Source organism: Anser cygnoides, chromosome 1 (genome assembly GCF_040182565.1).
Source record: "Anser cygnoides isolate HZ-2024a breed goose chromosome 1, Taihu_goose_T2T_genome, whole genome shotgun sequence".
NCBI lineage: Eukaryota > Metazoa > Chordata > Aves > Anseriformes > Anatidae > Anser > Anser cygnoides.
This window is the reverse complement of record NC_089873.1, coordinates 52,017,005-52,036,498: the sequence shown is the minus strand read 5'-3', so window position 1 is coordinate 52,036,498 and position 19,494 is coordinate 52,017,005.

The window sequence follows — 19,494 nt, the reverse complement described above, 5'->3', positions numbered from 1 at the left end:
AAGAAAAAAAGAGAAAAAAAAAAGAAAAAAAAAAAAGAAATATCTTGCCATGGTACTTTTCTCTGTGTATTCATTTTAAGAGTGTAAGAGTTTAAAAAAATTATAATGTTGTTGTCATCTGAGAGAAAAAAGCACACACCTGTGTTTCATTTGAGGATCTCAAACAATGTTGGTTAAAGGATTCCACCCTTAACTAGTACCCTACCTTCAAGTGGAAATTACACTCTGACTCTGTGCTTTCTCTTTGCAAGGCACAGATTAACTAGATTGACTGTCTGAAAATGGCTTAAAATAACCCATTTACTTTCAGCACAGTGTGAATCCACACATGGTCAGCTATTGTGTGTCACCGGAGGAGGTAGATCTTATAGTGTGACAGAAGGTAGCTCGTTAAAATGTTCCCTAGCATTTGATGGAGGTGTTCAGGGATCTGTCAGAGCAACGTCATCCAGAGTGAAAGGAAGTCCTAACTAAATGAGGAAACAATATTCATAACTGTTCAGTAAAGTCAATGCTGGCATTTCAGGTTGTTGGTCACTGGTGAAAAGCAAATGTAACAGCATTAAAATGTTAGAAAACACACTGAAAACACATTATTAAGCCAGATAAACAGAGCTGTAAAAGGATGTTTTAATGTCTGGGGGCCCCTTATTTTCTTGAAATCTCATTTGACGTCTAACTGTTCCTGTTTCCTGCTAATCTCACTCTTACGGAATTTCAGTCTTCCTTTAGCCCTCCTTTTCAGATGATGCAAGCTTAAAAAATAATAAAATAATAATAATAATAATAATAATAATAATAATAAAATAGGCAGGCAGGCATATTTGTCTCTATTTTGCCCATTCTTTAAGTGGGATCCTTGGCCCTAGTTGTGCACTGCTTGTGAAGAACATGCTGTATTTGCAGCAACAATGAGCACTGAAAGAACTTCAAGACAGAAGAGACCCTCACAATATGCAAAGATTTGTAAATTCAGACAGCTTTTTTCCCACCGTACCTCAAAATTGGTTTAAGTTTAAAAATGTTGGTTTGAAGACATTAACTCAGATTGTCACCTTGGCTTAAATAAATTCCTCTTGATGTGGACAGTTGTGTTTTACAAAGGTAATTACTGAGAGATGTGCTCTCTGTCTCCACAGAGAACATTTTTTCCTACATAGTCCATCACTCATGTTTATATGAAGTTTATAGATGAATAATCATACCAGTTATTCAGAACCTTTATTATTTCTTGTACTTCTCAGATATTGGATATTGTCATGTGGACCAACTGCATAAACCTCTCAGCTATTTCTAATGTAGAATTTAAATTAACTAAAATTTAGCTTGATATGACATATATTTGAATAGCTATCATCTGTAGTCTCAAAAATGTCCTAAATAAGAAAAGTTAAGCATAGAGAAGCTCATAATTTATCATCTCTAAATCATATATTTCTTAGCTATTCTTTGGAAGAAACAACATTAAAAAGTAATTGTTACTCTTCTCAAGGTTAAATTTGTGGTGATAAAATAGCTTTCTTGAGTCACACTTGTGGTGTATTATAAAATCTGTTGTTTTCTGTCTGTCATGAGTCCAAGCTTAGTTTTAGGTTTCAGGTAAAAGTTAAATGGCTGTGTTGTGAACAGAATGGATGAAATTTGGACTTTCCTTATGAAAATAGACGATTTAATTTTATGATGTGTGATTGTAGCTGTGTATCACACTCTACTCTTAACTAACAAACAACACAGTCATGATAATTTGGCCTTGTTCTTTAGTCTTTTCCCCAGGATTAGTTATTAGTTTGCACTGTGCAGTATCAAGCTGAGGATGCAAGCTACTACTATAATACTTGAAAGTAGGAGTGCACAACCAGGAGCAGGTTTTCCTGAAATTCTCCAGGGTACCAGACCAATCATTGATGTTCTCCACATCCCAAATATTAGGCTGACTACAGGCAGTCATAAAACAACAGTTGCAGAAAACCTGCAGAACTTGTACCTTGCTGTCCAGATAGCAAAGGAAGTGGAGGGAGCTGTTGATCTCCAGTAAGAACCTGGGAAACGAGATTTTAATAACTACAAAACTCAATAAATAAATAAATAAAATAAAAAGCCATGAATGAGGCTGCAAAATCTGCAAAGCTGAATAAAGGATCCTGACATATAAATAAAGTAATAAATCGATTTCCACTTATTTTTATTTCCCTCCCTTTACTGCACTGCCAGGGTGCATCTGAATCATGCTTTTAAGCTTTGAGAACAAGAAGAGCTAAAACATATTTGATTGCCTTTTCTCATTGCTACTGAAATTTGAAATTTTCATCCAATCTCTTGAATCTAGCAGGTGGCACTTTAAGACATGCACACAAAATAAAATGTCTAGCATCAGTTTTGATGTGCCAGGTTCAGGATACCTGGATGGGTCTGAGAGACCTAGTAATCAACAAATGGACTGGAAAAAGCTTTGTGGTACCTCATTGGCAGGCAACCTCCAGTTGGCTAAAATTGATGACTCCTTTGAAGTAGCAATATGGGGAAACAGCATGGGAAGCATTCAGGAGGTTTTGGAGAAACATAAAGCCTTCAGAATCTGCTAATTGCCCAACTAAGACTTGCTGTTTCCAAGTAGATGAGAGTGCACATGTATAGCTGTTGTCTCAGGAGACTCCTCAGATCCCATCTTACAGAGGGAAAAGGTAGGACTATAGATAATTGCATTTGAATTACGAAGGAATAGCAGTTGTTTGTTTGGGCTCCTAGCATACCAGGCTGTTTCGAGTCAAAAGATGCAATGCAGTATTAAACTAGCACTGTTTTCAAGCCACTAAGATCAACTGAGAGAAATGAAAGTTAATAAGAATCCTCATAACCGTTTTACTCTTGAAATTCAGTTGTAGGAGTGCTTTGCAGGATATGATTCTTTTACGTCTACATAAGGTGCTCCTTGGATAGTCTACACGTTTCTTCTATGAATGCTTGTCAACAGCCTGATGTAGTATCTAAGCTGCTTAGCAAAGCATTAATAGTATGTGAATGAAAAACTGATGTTACTTTTATGCTAGCAAATTTGATCTTGAGGGTAGATTGGAGATTAAAAAACAAACAAACAAAACACTATTGCAGGTTTTACTGATTCATCATTTAAAAAATCCAAGCTGCATAACAGATAATATAATGTTATATTTTATAATTTAATATATTTATTATTTCTTTCCAAGAAGTATTTAACTCAAGGCCTAAAATAAACGTGTGCACGCACACACACACACAAAGCACTGTATTGTGAATTATTTTCTTAATGAAAGCTGTCCATAGAGCAATATGACTTGGGAATCATTTTGTCTGAAGTGAATGGTGTGGTTCCTCCATTTATTTTCAAAATCATAATATTTTTATAAATGTAAAGACAACTGTTGTAGAACATAATATTATAAAGCCTTTTACTGGAAAGTAAAAACAATTTAGTTAATTAAATGAGTAATCCTTATGGCTAAAAAACAATTATCCTTCTCCAAAAAATGGGGAATAAATATATCCAATTTTATAGCAGTTATAGAGAAGATAGTAGAAACAGTTTACTTAATGGTTCTTGCATGAATTAAATAACTTGGTTATTTTTGAGTGCTACCAAACCCTTAGGGAAGTTGTATAACCTGTATACTGCAGTTGTTGTTGTGTTTTAGTATCTTATTTACTGATCTTTTAAATAAAGAGCTGTTTGGAACAGGCAACATGCCTTTTGTTCTGTGAAAAAAGTAGGAATCAAAAGAATAATAACAAGAGGAGCAAAGGTATATGTGTATGTAGTCATGAATAGATGATGATTAAAATTATTCTGAAATTTGCAGCAAAGAGAGTATAACTTATGGGGATATGTAACTGCATAATACTAAGGTACACTGATAGTCTTTCAGTTTGCCACAGAAATAGGCAATGATGATATAAATTTCCGAATGATTGTCTTTAATATGCAGAAGACACCAAAGTACTAAGATTGCAACTGCTTTTGAAGCTGAAATACTTGAATACTTAACTGCCATTTTCCTCAAACTTTTCCACTTACTGAAGGCAACTTTTCAGTGTAGTGAAGTTGAGAGTTAATATTCCAAGATCCTGCCTGTGGAGACTGTGGGAATTATGAACATTATATATATATATATATACCTTTGTGATTTTTTAGATTTCTCTATTAGATACTTCTACTGAAACGATCTTTAAGGAAACAAGCAAGTGGGAAATAAAATGCAGACAAAGAAGGGTCTTAATTGGAAAATGTGGGAAGATGTTACCTGGGTATTCCTTCTATCTGGCTCTGTTGTGGCTGAAGACCAGTAGGCAGCCAAACACCACCCAGTCACTAACTCCCCTCATCAACAGAACAGGGGGAGAAAATACAATGGAAATCCGCATGGGGTGAGATAAGGACAGGGAGAATGCTCACCTATTACCTTCACAGGCAAAACAAACTCAACTTGGGGAACATTAATTCATTGCCAACTAATAAGAGTAGAGAGTAGTGCGAACCAAAATTAAACTAAAAACACCTTCCCCTCCATCTACCTTCTTTTACCTCCTCCTCCTGAGTGGCACAGGGGAATGGAGAATGGGGGTTGTGGTCACTCCATAACACTTCATCTCTACTGCTCCTCCACTCTCTTCCCCTGCTCCAGCGTCCCTCCCATGGGATGCCATCCTTCCTGAACTGATCCTCTGTGGGTTTCCCACAGACAAATGTTTTCCAAGAACTGTTCCAACAAGGCTCTGTACCATGGGGTCCTTCCGTCAGGAGCAAACTGCTCCAGCACAGGTCCCCCGCAGCTGGCAGCTCCCCCCAGACCCCCTGCTCCTGCGTGGGCTCCTCTCCACGGGCTGCAGCTATGGTCTGGGGCCTGCTCCTGCGGGGGCTCTCCCTGGGCCGCAGCCTCCTCCAGGCCACATCCACCTGCTGCACTGGGGGCTCCTTCACAGGCTGCAGCGTGGAGATCTGCTCCGTGTGGGACCCCTGGGCTGCAGGGGGACAGCCTGCTCCACCAGGAGCCTCTCCACAGGCTGCAGGGGAACTTTCTGTTCTGTGCCTGGAGCACCTCCTGCCCTCCTGCTGCACTGACCTTGGTGTCTGCAGAGTCTCTATTTTTTTGTTTTTGTTGTTCTTCTCTCTCCCAGGTGCTGTTGTGCAGCAGTTTTCTTCCCTTTTCTAAATATGTTTTCCAGAGGCCCAACCAGCATTGTCCACTGGCTCAGCTTTGGCTAGTGGCAGGTCTCTTTTGAAAACCATCTGGAACTCACTCTTACCTGACATGAGGCAGCTTCTGGACTCTTCCCCCAGATCCAACCCCTGCAGCGCCCGAGCTACCAAAACATTATCATGTAAACCCAATACAGGCTCCAACCAAAACAGTAAGCATTTTTCTTCTGGGATATGTTCAAACCCAGACTCAAACCAATCTAACAATATCTAATGCTAGCATAGAGAAGATTATGCTTCAGGGAGAATTCACCTTTGTTTAGAGGGTCAAAACATGATCTGTGTTCCACTTTCTTCTTTACATTTAAATAAATATTTATTGCTGAATAAAAATAAGGAAATTACTCTTTGAACAGGCTAAGAAATGTCTTTGTTAAATACTTATATAATACTCAGAGCAATGAAGAAATGAAGGGACTGTTGTAATACAAAGAAGGTCGATAATAAAAGCTAGACTGAGCTTAGTCTGTATACAGACTAAGTTAACTCAAATGCTATAAATTTCATAAATAAATTCATAAATGCTATAAATTTCATTTTTCATGATTTTATTTCTTTGGTATTTTTTATCATTTTCTCTGCATTTGCATTCTCAGACCTTCATATTCTGTTCATTCTAACAGGGCTCCCGTTTGTTGCTCTGTTTCAAATAGGATGCTGTTATAATTTGAAGAACTAGAGATGGCCAAATGAGGCTGTGTGGTTGTGAAAAGCCCTTCATCTTCACATCAGTAAAATGTTCAAGTCTTTGGGGTTCCAACAAGGGTGATTTCTGCGTGGCCTGCACCCTAAAAGGTGTTTTCTTATGTTACTTATACAGCAAATGAATAGCAAAATATCTATTGAGAACCCACTCACTGTGTCCATAAACTGAAACAATACAGGATTGCTGATACTTGAATTTATTAATAAAAATTGTGATGCTTCACTGCTGAACTGTGTTTTCTCAAATTATTTGTGGCACAAAAATACCTGTGAGAAACATCTATTTCTATGAAAGTTTTCCTTCAGTGTATGAACCTGGAGTGGCATTGAGAACTATAGCTTCTGTAAGCCAGGCTTCAGAGATAGATGTTTAGAGATAGAGTCCAGAAATTTATACTCTCTTTAAAAAAAAAAAAAAAAAAAAAAAAGTCATCTGAAACTGGTCTTTGAACAAAGTAGATCTTCTTCAAGTATCTAGCACAATCATGGTACATCAGATAGCCTACTTCAATACATGGTTCTGTGACCTGGTTCCCAAATTCATGTTTCTCTGACGTGGATAATATAGATTATGAGCAAGATCTCTTCTGAGCATTCAACAAGGCAGAAGGCAAAAGAAGATATGCTGTGCTAAAACATTTTTGATGCCTTATTAGCAGCTTTCAGTAGTGTGTGAAGAAACAAAATGTACTATTTGCACGACTTCCCAAGGCATGCCTTAATGTGAAAGAAGGCTCTGACATTTCCTGTGAAAAGTAAAGTCTTTATTTAGATAGAGTGAGTGTTAAAATCTCTGAAGCATGGTGCTTGTAAACCTGATTTCTCTTCACTCAAGCACTTCAGTGCTTTTCTGTTAGAAATTAATGTGCCCCTTTGAGGATAAAGAAAAGCTCTCTGACTCATCTTCCTCAGCTAAACTTTTACCAAGAAAATGTGTTTGGCAACAGGTGTGAATGAGAACTGATATCTCAAATTCACCAGTACAGACATTCACTGAGACTGATAATGTAGAAAGCTGAAACTTACTGAAACAGCACAGTTTTGTACAACCAGCTGAAAAGGTTTGGGAAAACAGGAAAAGGTCAAATAAATGGACAATATTATGACTGATGTGTTATAATGGAAGATCATAGGCTCTTCAGAAAGGATAGGCAGAACAGGCAAGGTAAGGGGGTGGTGTCGTATATAATGGAGGGGTTGGACTGTATGGACCTTGCAATTGGTGATAACACAGTTGAGAGCCTCTGGGTAAGGATTAAGGGACAAGCAAATAAAGTGAATATTTTTGTGGGAGTCTACTACAGACCACCCAGCCAGGAAGATGACATCAATGAATTATCTTTAATGAACTAAGAGATATGTATAGATTAGCTGCTCTTGTCCTTATGGGAGACTTCAACTAGTCAGACATGAACTGGGAATACCACACAGTTGATACAGACAGGGCCAGGAGATTCCTAAAACACCTTGATGGTAACTTCTTTGTACTAAGATACTAAGGGAGCTGATTAGGAAAGGTGCCCTCCTAGATTTGTTGCTTGTAAACAGAGAGGGTCTTGTGGGTGAAGTGGCAATTGGTGGCTGTCTTGGCCATAGTAACCATGAAGTAGTTGAGTTTAGAATCTTTGGTGGTAGGAGGGAAATTGCCACCAACACTTCAACCCTGGATTTGGGAAAAGCAGACTTCAGACTGCTCAGGGAACTAGTTGGTAAGGTCCCCTGGGAAACCGCTTTTGATGACATTGGTGTCCATGAGTGCTGGTCAGTCAAGTACCACCTCTTAAGAGCACAGGAACAGGCAATTCCAAAATGTCAGAATTCAAGCAGGCAGGGTGGAAGATCAGCTTGGCTGAGCAGGGATCTTCTTCTAGATCTTCTAGATATCAGATGTGTACTGTTTCCTTAATTCTGTAACAAAAAGGGAGATCATACTGGGCTGGTGAATATTCTATTCAGAAGGAGAAGATAAGGAAAAAAAAAAAGACCAATAAAAAGTGAGAGAGACTCTAAGGATAATGCTCTTTTCTGTGTTTTACAGCAAATGAGGAAGCAACACAGTGTTTCAGACCTTGTCATTGCAACCAAACACTACTTGACCTATTGTAAAGTAAGGAATCATTTTTTGTAATCAAGACTGCCTTTTAGAAAATGGTATTTTCTGCGTACAGCCTTTTTTCAAACTATTTCAAGATGAGCACCAGAAAACTGAGCCAGCATGTAAACCATAAATTGCCGTTTGAAAATAATTGGTATATTTGAAAGTTATTGCTTCATTTCCCCAGTCTAACACTGTTTTGGGCCCACTTTAAATTGTAAACAAAACCATGAGTGAAATATAGAAGTTTCCATGGCTTTTATGCTCCACCAGTTTCCCAGCTGCTGGTGAGCACTTTTGACTTTAACAAAGACATGCATTTTACTTTTATGTTTCTTTCTGGGCAAGGTGAATTACTTCCTACTACAGATTTGAGGAGGCTATCAGCAATACAAGGTACTATTATAGAGCAAGCCACCCCTTCAGCATGTACACTGACAAGCTTATAAAGTTAGATCATTTCCAACCTTACGTGTCATATCAGCCAATTTGCAGCCCAGGGTAAGATTTTGAGCTGCTGTTCATAATCAGTGGTGTTATGATGCATGTAATTAGCATGCAGGTGGCTGAAGAGTCAGCAGTCAACTTGGCAGAAAATAACAGCAGAGTATGGATGACAGAGCTGGGAGCCTGGTCTGCTTCATGTTTGGGACCAAAAAGTAGAATATCTGCTTTAATTATGTTTAGCATCGGAGGCTTGACTTTCACATAAGCACAGGATAATTAAAAAAACAATGCTTCTCCAGGCTTGAAGCCTACTTTTCACAGCCATACAGGTTAGGGTGCAGTGTCAGGGCTTGTGCTGAGCGTCATATTCCCAGGGGCCCTGAGCTCAGCCTCTGGAATTTGAGGATTAGCAAACTGTACCCTTTTATTTGTGAATGCATATCAAGGCATTACCAGGAGAGACAAGTTGAATAAAACATAGACAACAGTATTATTGAAAATTTTAAGCTTTTCCCTTGTTAAAACCAGTAATATACAGCTTTAATTTTGTTCGGATTATGAGATTGTTTCCCAATAGAAGACAATCACTGGCTTCTCTGATGAGAATACAAAGTTTGCAAGGGGGACCCCTTTGTATTTTTTTTTTCTTGTAAGCACTGAAACGACTGAAGATATAGATTCTAATTCAATATTACAGTAGTTGAACATGAACATTAAGAGTATTAAAAAGATAGACTAAAGCTCGAAACATTCCAAGTCACATCACCCCCTGCTGGCTCTTGCAATATAAGCCCTGTACAAGCTTTAAAATTTACTGTTTCTGCTGAGTTACTCAGTTCCAGAAGGTGCTGTGGATGTTGTGCACACAATTCTACATTTTAGCCAACGTAATTCTGTCAGAATTAGCAGGAGTCTTCCCATGTTAAAGCCAAGGCCCATCTTTAAGACAAAGCTAAGCCCTTTCTTGGGCTCATGTCAAATCATTCATAACATTCTGGAGTTGTATCTCAATATCTAAATATAGTTTAAGTACTTATTTGGATTACCTATCAGAAATATGCATCAGTGTTACAGGGAGACACAGAGCAAAATACAGCTAGTAGACTGCTAAAATGAGATAGGTGAAAGCAGTGCAGTCAGGAATCGTTGCGGAAATGGGATAAAAATGTATTAAAAATATATATTATTAAAAAAAATCGTTTGACTATTCCCCTTTTCAATCCATTCAAAATAAAGCAAAGTGACATCTAAAACTATAATAAACAGATTTGAAGGAAAGTAATTTTACTAATGAAGTATTTCTCTTGCTTTTGGGGGAGTCGACAGACCTCACAAGTATGTTTTTTTTTGCAATATACCACCATCTGGTGGAAGAAAACAAAAAGACAAAACTTTTCAGCAGTTATTTGTCATGATAACTGAAAAATTTTACAGTTAAAAATTACTTAGTGTTAGTAGACTTCAGTGGGTCCTTAAGGCTTTGGTGTACCAAATAACTTAAAAATGTGAATTTTCTACACTGTTCTTATAGAAACCTTATTCAGCTTATTTGCTTCAAACAGATATATAATTTTAAGAATTTTAAATTTTAAAGGGTTTGAGGATGCCCTTAATGCTAAACATAAATGTCAGTATTAAAAATAACTGGTCTGTAAAACAAGACAGAATTTTGCACATGATACTTCAAAATATTTTGCTAATAAATCAAGCAATATTTATCATACAGACTACAGGATATTACTATATATTCTCAGTACTGCTGGAATTTGATTACTTTCTTTTGCAAAAACTCAGTGTCAAGATGAGTTTCGTTTTGCTATTATCTTTTTTTACCCTCATATTTTGGTTAATATCTTAGAGGAAAAAGTCTGCCCATGACCTTTAGTACCACCGTTTTCTTTTGCATTGCACTGAATATGCATGTTTTCTGACAGTTCATGATATACATTGTTTGTTGTTTTTGTTTTTTTTTTCCTTAATCATTATTGTAGAACTAAATACTTTGCCGTGGAACTGTTCTCCAGAATCCTCAGTGAATGTCTTCACTACTTTTTTTTTTTTTTTTTTGGTCCCACATATCCACTAAAGGTTTCTGTTGGATATTGAGGTATAATGCCAAAAGACATTGGAGAACTGTCTGCTAAGTGATCTAAGCAGTCTCAGAGCCAGGAAACTTAATCTTGGAAATCAGCAAGACAGCAAAAGCTTTCCAGGGTATTTAGGACTCCTGCTGAGCTAGGTCACATGGGCACAGCCAAGCAGTCAGCTCATCTGCCAGTTTCTGCTGGAGCTCTGGCAAGATCAGCCAGTTCATAGGAGTGTGCTAAAGCCAGTCAATTGTCATTTTATGATGGGGAAATGTTTTCTTACAATAGTTTTATTAGACCTAGTGTCAAATGGTGGACAAAACTATGTAATTGGCTTTATGAATATCATTACCCAGCCCCTCTCTTGATAAAAGGATACCCTCTGGTCACTGGGAAGCTGGAAGGAAATTCTGCTGGCATGAGAGGACCTTTGGTAGCGTAAAGCTGCTGCTCCTTTACCAGTTTGCAAAGGAGGAAGAGATCTTACCATTGAGGGAAGGAAAATGTTGAACATGGGATATTTTCATAATTGCTGCCACACATACTCGGTGGACAGGATCCTTTTCTTTTGCTTGTTATTTTAAGTGAGACTATGTTCAAGATGACATACATCATAGCTGTACACAGAACGTGTGAACACCTGCTTCTAAGCCTGGGTTTTGCCTACTGGAACATTCAGCCCATTTCAATACTTCCAAGAGCATGATATAGCTGGTAAATTTTTGTCAATATCCAGATTTAGATTATGTCTCTTTTCCTACTCACCGAAATCTGGAAGGCCTCAGACCTAATTTATAAATAATTAGTCCTATGCTTCTGTAAAATCATTAGAAAATTGTACCATTTTAATTCCACGTGTATTTATGAAAGCAAAAAATCTATCACACTTATAATAATATTGAACAGCTTTGTTATAATAAATATTGCCAGTTTATTAAGCACTGCTCATTCCATTTCAATCACATGGCAATGAGTTTCACAAGTTATTCATGTCAGGTATGACATACCATTTTTATTTATGTATTAATTCTAAAATAATAGGCTGTTTTGTAATGAGTCCATTTCCTTTTTATAACTAAAGTGATATGGCTATATGACATTGCTCCACTACCTAAAGTTCTGTTGCACAAATAAGCAGCCAATTATTTGAAATTATTTTCTTCCTAAAAGAGTTTCCTGTATAGTCCACGGTCCGTGATTATTTTTTTTTTAATTATTGTTTGTCTTTTTCCGTTCTCTCCATGTTACTATTGGATATGACTGAAACTCTCAAAGGTGTCTGAATTACATACAGAACTGAAAGCAGTTTCATACTCAGTCTTCAATATAATAAAACCTTCTTCCAGAAAAAATATGAAACCTTCCACTTTGTTCTCTGCTTACAGGAAGTACAGGATTAATCATCTGTTAATCTTCTCACCTCAAAGAAGGTGATTTTGTCCTTTTTTTTTTTTTTTTTTCCAAAGGTTCGGTTTCCTCCTGCTCCCCTGCTTAAGGTGATAAAATTAGCAAACATGCCTTATCAGTCTATCCTTCTTATAGGAAAAAAAAAAAAAAAAAAGCCTACTATACCCCCTAATTCTGGATTTTCTACGTGGTTGTATGACTTGCAACAAGGTTACAAAACTTTGTTCTAACATTAACACAGTGACATTAACATTTAGTTAATTATTCATCAATGATTTTCTGCCTGGTCAGAATAGCCTCAGCCCTTCTGATTTTCTGAAGCCAATGCCATAGGTCCTTTGGGTTTTGTCCTATCTGCAAGTGTGGCAGCCTAAATTGAACCAGATGTTTAGAAAAAACAGGTCCTACATTAAATATTTAAGTGTTTAAATATTAAATAGTGGCATTGTACAGGTGTTGATACTATTTTCCTTCTTCCATTACACGTCCTCTTCCATCATCTATACATTCCTTCTTGCATTATACATTCTCTTTTCTTTTTAGACTTGTAGAAGGCAAAGGTCTGAGGTTTGCAGTTCAGCTGTCTAAATTGTTGCTCAAGTAATTTTCGTCACTGGATAGAGTTCAGAGAATCATAATTAATAAGTGAAGAATGAAAGATTGCATCATTGAGTTTGCCTTCTTCTATAAGGGAGATGAGAGAATTTAATCAAGGCTAAAGCTAATTTTCCAGTTCCCATCTGCAGACTTCAAAAGACAAATAATCCACTCCCACCTTTGATAATCTTTTCCAAAAATTAATCATACTAATCGCTGAAAATTATAAATAAACAGTATAAGTTAGAATTTGTCAAATGTTATTTTGTAGCCATTTGGTTGTTATGCTTTTTTTCTTCCAGAATAAATACCAACCTTCATATTGGGTAATTTTTATCTTTGAAATACCATACAAATGTATTTAAAATTTAAAATACCTCTTGACTTTGTTTAATTAAATGTTTTCCTTATTCACTGTATGAAATGTTTCTATTTCAAACCAGGGCCAATTCCAGATTTTCCACCTAGGCAAATTCAGTTTGGTAAGATTACTGGCTGATGAGGTCTGAGGAGAATAAAGGGCATGAGGCAGGAAGAATGAGCTGTGGTGGCAAGAGGTTGAGGTGAATATTGGGATGTGTCCAGGAGAAAGATGTTAGTAGGCTGGTAGCAAGGTAACAAGGCTGGGCATTTGGGTATGAAGGCAACGGCTGTTGAGTCTATGAGGCTTGTTTTTAGGGGGTGGTTGAGACCAAAGTAGGTAAATGGGAACTTGCAGAAATTTGGCCTTAGAAGTAAGGTTACAAAAGATCAGCATTTCACAGAGCTGACATTTCAAGGGTGAATAGTCTTGAGCAGGCTGGGTGAGGAATGAGAACAACTGCTGAGGTTCTCCTGGCCCCAACCTAGATCACTCACCTCCTAGCACTTACAGGACCTTTTCTTCTTTCTGTGGACCCTCAATACTCCTAAAAGAAGCTCTGTCTCTTCCTCTCCTCTTTTGTGCTTTATGCACTGGTGGAAAATGAAGGCTGAAGACAAAGAGTTTGGGCATGCCTTGCTGCTGCTGCAGAGGCAAAAAACATGTAGGATAGAGTTATGAGATGTGAGATAAAAGTCATGAGCAGGAAGACTTTGTTGTTCCCTGTGGATGTCTTCAAAGGAAGGAGAGGAAAGGGCAATCTTCCACATTTCCTTGTAGGAAAGCACATTATTATGGAGACCATTCCTGTCTATTAATGGCGAAATCAAGCTACCTGTTCATATCTGAATTCATACCTGTATTAGTAAAACTTTGCTAAAGTAGAAGTTCTGTATAATATTTTTCTCAATCCTTTGCCCCTTAGCAATAAATTTTTTTAAAACAAAAAGAACGCTATGCAAATTTGCATGCCTATAATGTTATGAAATATGAAATTAGGTTGTTTTAATCAATAAGGAAGCAATTAGTGACACTGAATGTAAAAACTTATGGCCAGTAGGTGGTACCCTTATTCCAAATTACAAAGGAGCGTCTAAAGCTGGAAAACCACATTAGATGAAAACCGTGAACACTTTCCCGCCCTGTTAGCCACTGCAGACTCCAGCATGCACTCTGGAGCTCTGGGCAAGGCTAGTGAGGGCTTGGATATAGCAATAGTATGTGAACTGTGAAATGGCAAAAGGTCAGATTCAGTTACTGGCAAGCCCTTATAGCTAGAATTAGACACTTCGTTGTTTTAAGTGTTAGGAAGCTTTGACCATTCTGGAATCAGTTTTTTATCTATTCGGCAACTTAATATTCACCCTAAACACATACACCATGGACTCACAGATTGTATGACTGGTGAATATGATTATCTCAGTAAAGCTCAAAGATCTTTAAGAAGTTGATACTTAATTTGTAAGAACATATTTTTTAAATACAATTCTTTTTATTATTTTAGACAATTTCTAGAACACAGAAGGAATTTATGAAGAAAGGTGAGTTTAGTAACATACAACATTAATTAGTCAATGTACTGTTCCTTGCAGATATACACATTGAAATTATTATTGCAAAATGTCAGTGTCTGTGAAATAAAGGCTATACTGAAGACATTACAATACCTTTCAAACTGATCCTCAAGATTTTGTTTAATGAATTGAGATTAGCAAAACAACAAACTGTGGCAGTAAATATTGATTTTATTTTTGAGAAAGTATAGACTAGGAACTTCAGTTTAAAGCATCAGGCTGAGTATTCTTCAGGGTGTGAGTGTGGGGGGGAAACTGAGATAAGAGGCAAAACAATTAGATACATGTTATTCAGTCAGTCTACTGGAAAGTACTCTACTAGAAGTCTTGTCTAATCCAAGTCTCATTTCAGCCTCTTACAAGAGAAATACCCTGAGAGGTTGCTGTCTCTGTTCAGCTTTTAACTCAACCTAGCATGCAATGTATAGTTGTCTGGAGAATGGTTATCTCTGTACTCACTGTAAGAGGTTTTGCACTGCCTATTGTAAATCAGATGCCTCAGTTTTAGGTTGCTTTAATATTGAGGTTTAGTGCCATCTTTTATCCTAATGGATAGCAATAATGCTTGGCCTACAGCTGATGCTTCTGGTGGCTGATAATTTCCCATGGATCCCATGTCCTATTAATAAACCCCAGATCCCAGATATCTGTGATATCCAGTAATATCTAAAATGGCACTGAACATCAGTACTAATGAAGCTGAATCCTGTCCAAAAACAATTAATGACTTTTCCCATTTACTGACCCCAAGCAAATGAAATTAATTTGAAAATGTCAAGAGGTTACATTATATTTTCTTTTCTTGTGTTAAACTTCCTTCTTTTTATTTTCTTTATTTTAATTAACAAAACAAAACAAAACAAAAAAACAGAATTGCAAATGTAAAAAACTGTGAGTACAGCACTTCTGGTATTTTTACACTTATCTAGAACAGAAACACACAAAACTTTCTTAGTTAAAAAAATAAATAAATAAACCTCTGTAATCAAATAAATTGAGTAGCCTGATAATACTTATATTGACTGGGTTCATTTGGAAATATCTTCTGAACTGAACTCAGTTTCAGACATTTCAAGATGCACATAACTCAGAACCTGGCCTTCACAATGAAAGTCTGCATGGATTCATTAGTACAAATCTAGTGTTGCCAAACCTAAATTCATAGGTCCCTTTAGACTATTTCTTTTTTAGCACTACCAAAAAATATATTAGTAAAAAAGAATGTAAATTGCAGAAATAGAAAATAACTTTTTGTCTGAACTGCTGGCTTCTTTAAGTGGTAGAAAAGAATTCATATGGGTGCAAATTCTACTGTCTCTTTGTCTTTATTTTCTCTATTCTCTCCTGCCTTCTGAATCCACCTGATATTGATCTGTGCTATAGCTCTCTGACATCTCTCAGTCTCTACTTGCCTCCCAGTGGGATTGGCTGTAGTAGAAGATAGAAGATTTTTTTTCCCATCCTTGTCATTTTTTAAAATTACTTTACTAAAGGTCATAACTTTTGTGACCAGTCAGCTATGAAATGGAAAGGATTGATGTAGTTTTATCCTTTTTAGTCTCACTATCTCTCTTTCTCTCTTCCATCCTATTATGTAGTTTTTCTGTTTTTTTTTTCTTTTTTCTTTCCTCTCTTTCTTCCTCTCTTTCTTTCTTTCTCTTTCTTTTTTCTTTCTTTCTTTCTTTCTTTCTTTCTTTCTTTCTTTCTTTCTTTCTTTCTTTCTTTCTTTCTTTCTTTCTTTCTTTCTTTCTTTCTTTCTTTCTTTCTTTCTTTCTTTCTTTCTTTCTTTCTTTCTTTCTTTCTTTCTTTCTTTCTTTCTTTCTTTCTTCCTTCCTTCCTTCCTTCCTTCCTTCCTTCCTTCCTTCCTTCCTTCCTTCCTTCCTTCCTTCCTTCCTTCCTTCCTTCCTTCCTTCCTTCCTTCCTTCCTTCTTTCCTTCCTTTCCTTCCTTCCTTCTTCCTTCCTTCCTTCCTTCCTTCCTTCCTTCCTTCCTTCCTTCCTTCCTTCCTTCCTTCCTTCCTTCCTTCCTTCCTTCCTTCCTTCCTTCCTCTCCTCTCCTCTCCTCTCCTCTCCTCTCCTCTCCTCTCCTCTCCTCTCCTCTCCTCTCCTCTCCTCTCCTCTCCTCTCCTCTCCTCTCCTCTCCTCTCCTCTCCTCTCCTCTCCTCTCCTCTCCTCTCCTCTCCTCTCTCTCCTCTCCTCTCCTCTCCTCTCCTCTCCTCTCCTCTCCTCTCCTCTCCTCTCCTCTCCTCTCCTCTCCTCTCCTCTCCTCTCCTCTCCTCTCCTCTCCTCTCCTCTCCTCTCCTCTCCTCTCCTCTCCTCTCCTCTCCTCTCCTCTCCTCTCCTCTCCTCTCCTCTCCTCTCCTCTCCTCTCCTCTCCTCTCCTCTCCCTCTCCTCTCCCCTCCCTTCCCCTCCCCTCCCTTTTCAATCTTAAAAAATTCAAAGGATTGTGAAAATTACATTAGAAATTTGTACAAGACTAAATTCAATTTGTTTTCTATTTTCTGTTCCTGGGTTTACAAGTATGCAGAAAAACACACTCTTTGTTGCCCCCACAGCATTCTTTCCATACTGCCATGACATTGTATCCTCTCACTAAGAAACTTGTTTACTGTCAGTGAAGTTTGTCTTTGTGATTATCTTCTGCTCACCCTCTTAGTTATCTTAGAGTAGGAACTTTCAGACAGTGTTGGGAAGTGTGGTATACACTGAAGGTAGACATCCAGACAGAAACTGGGACAACTGCCAAGGTCCTACAGCAGCCTCTATGTCTTCTCTCTGAAGCCTCATGCACTCACTCAACAATCATCCACCGACATGCTATACATAGTTATTTAACTTTATGCTTTTAATATGCATTTAAAATATGCATAAGTTTATGATTTTTGTTTTTTTTTTCTTTTGGGGAGGGAATATTTAATGTACTAATATATTGTAATTGTATTTTTTTTTTAATTCATTTAATACAACTAAAAGAGGTTTCTTCAATTTTCTGTTTTTAATTTTCTTAATTCATTCATAAAGCTCCTGGTTTATTCTCAGCTGTCTTTATCAGTCTGCTAGCAACAGCATAGACTCTTTGGCTATGGAGATGGAAAATTCAGAACTACTATTCAAGTAAGTCTTAATTTATGCATGTCAAACTGACATTCCCAAATCAGTATCATTTTAAAGTGTGGAAAATGCTTGTCTATAACTATAGTTAGCAAAAACATAGCAGGAGACATGAATGAAACTAAAGAGAATTTTTTCACAGGACCTGCTTTTTAAGACATATGAATTAGTAAGTGATTTTTTTCTTTTTCTTATGGACACAAAACTACAGTTTATATAAGTTATAATAGGCCAGTGAAGAAGCAAAACCAAACTAAAATATTTGCAGCTGAACAATGTGAAGACACTAAGACCTGGGCCCTGTTCAAGTCTGTGCTTTTATTTATGTGTATTTATGTGTATTTATGTATATTATGTGTATTTATTTTTACTTGGTCTTGTTAAATCTTAGAATTTCTATGCTTTACTTCACCTGTTTAGATTAAACTTTTTCTCTTTCTCTCTCCTGATTTATCATTTTTATCTTTTTAGATCTAAGACAGTAAGAAGATTATTGTATATATTGGTACAGACAACATAAAGGAAAGGGTTTATAAATATCACATGGACTATAGATAACTGCTTAGTCAATATATATACAATGTCTTTTTTCTGTGTAACTGAAGCCCTTGAGCTCCATTCCCTCAGTTATGCCAGCACAAGCATATGCACAACCAAATGGAAACTGATCTGATCCATATTTTATTCCTCTGATTCATTGACTGCACTGGATACTTGTACCAACAAAGTTCAGAGAGGCAGTGGAAAGACCAGAACAAAAGTAGGAGAAGACTGTAAAACCCAATTTTCAGTTTCAAGAAAATCATGGTAACTGATTTTAATGAATTTTTGGATAACTGAGTTTGATTTCTTAAAAGACATCAATACCAACAATGTCCAGTTTTTATGGTTACTTTGTCAAAGTGTCACCACCAGCATCAGTTAAATGATTAAAGATAATTGCCATATTAAGGTGTGATCAAAGGTATGTTTAAATGAAGTCATACACCCCTTTCAACTTCACTGATCTTTGAAGAAACCTTTAAATATTTTAAATTATAGAATGTTTAAGGAGCACTAGAGATATATTTGTCATCTTTCACTTTGTTAGTGACTGTCCTCTTCTCACAGCTTATTCCTCTTCAGTGGCTGTGGAATTGCTGCCTCCAGGCTCAAGGAATAGTTTAAGCCACAGTTATTTCTCTACTTTGCCTATTCAGATGTAATCCAGTGTGCCATTCTGCATGCTCACTACCAAAATATTTTCCTTTTGGAATGCCCTTCAGTATCACTGCTATGGCAATTCAGCCCCACTATTTTTTCACATCAGTGAAAAAGAAAGTACAAGCTCATTTTGGTAAAGGAAATATTTCTTACAAATAATTCCCATTCTGATAAGAAAAACAAAACAAAACAAAACAAAATAACCTCCAAAGAGAAGCAGTTACTATGTCCTCATCTCGCTTTCAACGCAGCCAAAAATCCCAAACCAAAACAACAACAAAACTCACACACAAATACTCCCCACAAACAAACAGACAAACAAACAACAACAAACCCCCCCCCCCCCCACCACCACAGGTTCATAATGCACAGTGATTGCTTAGACACATCAGAAAACTAAAAAAGGCAGTTGAGGAAAAAAAAAATAAAATCAAATAAAGTGGATTAGCACTCAGGCATGTGTTCCAAATAGCCTGAGTGCCGAAACTCTGTTTTGAGGTGCCATATGGGAGAAAAGATCTGTTTTCCAACAAAACGGGTAAAAAATGAACAATCCTCCTGAAGGCTACAAACATTTTTCCTAATTGTTTCTTTGTGTCTCTCACATTTTTGTCTGAAAACTTCAGTGAACTGAAGCAGACAATATATACAAGGAGAACAGAAATAGTTACTGATTGT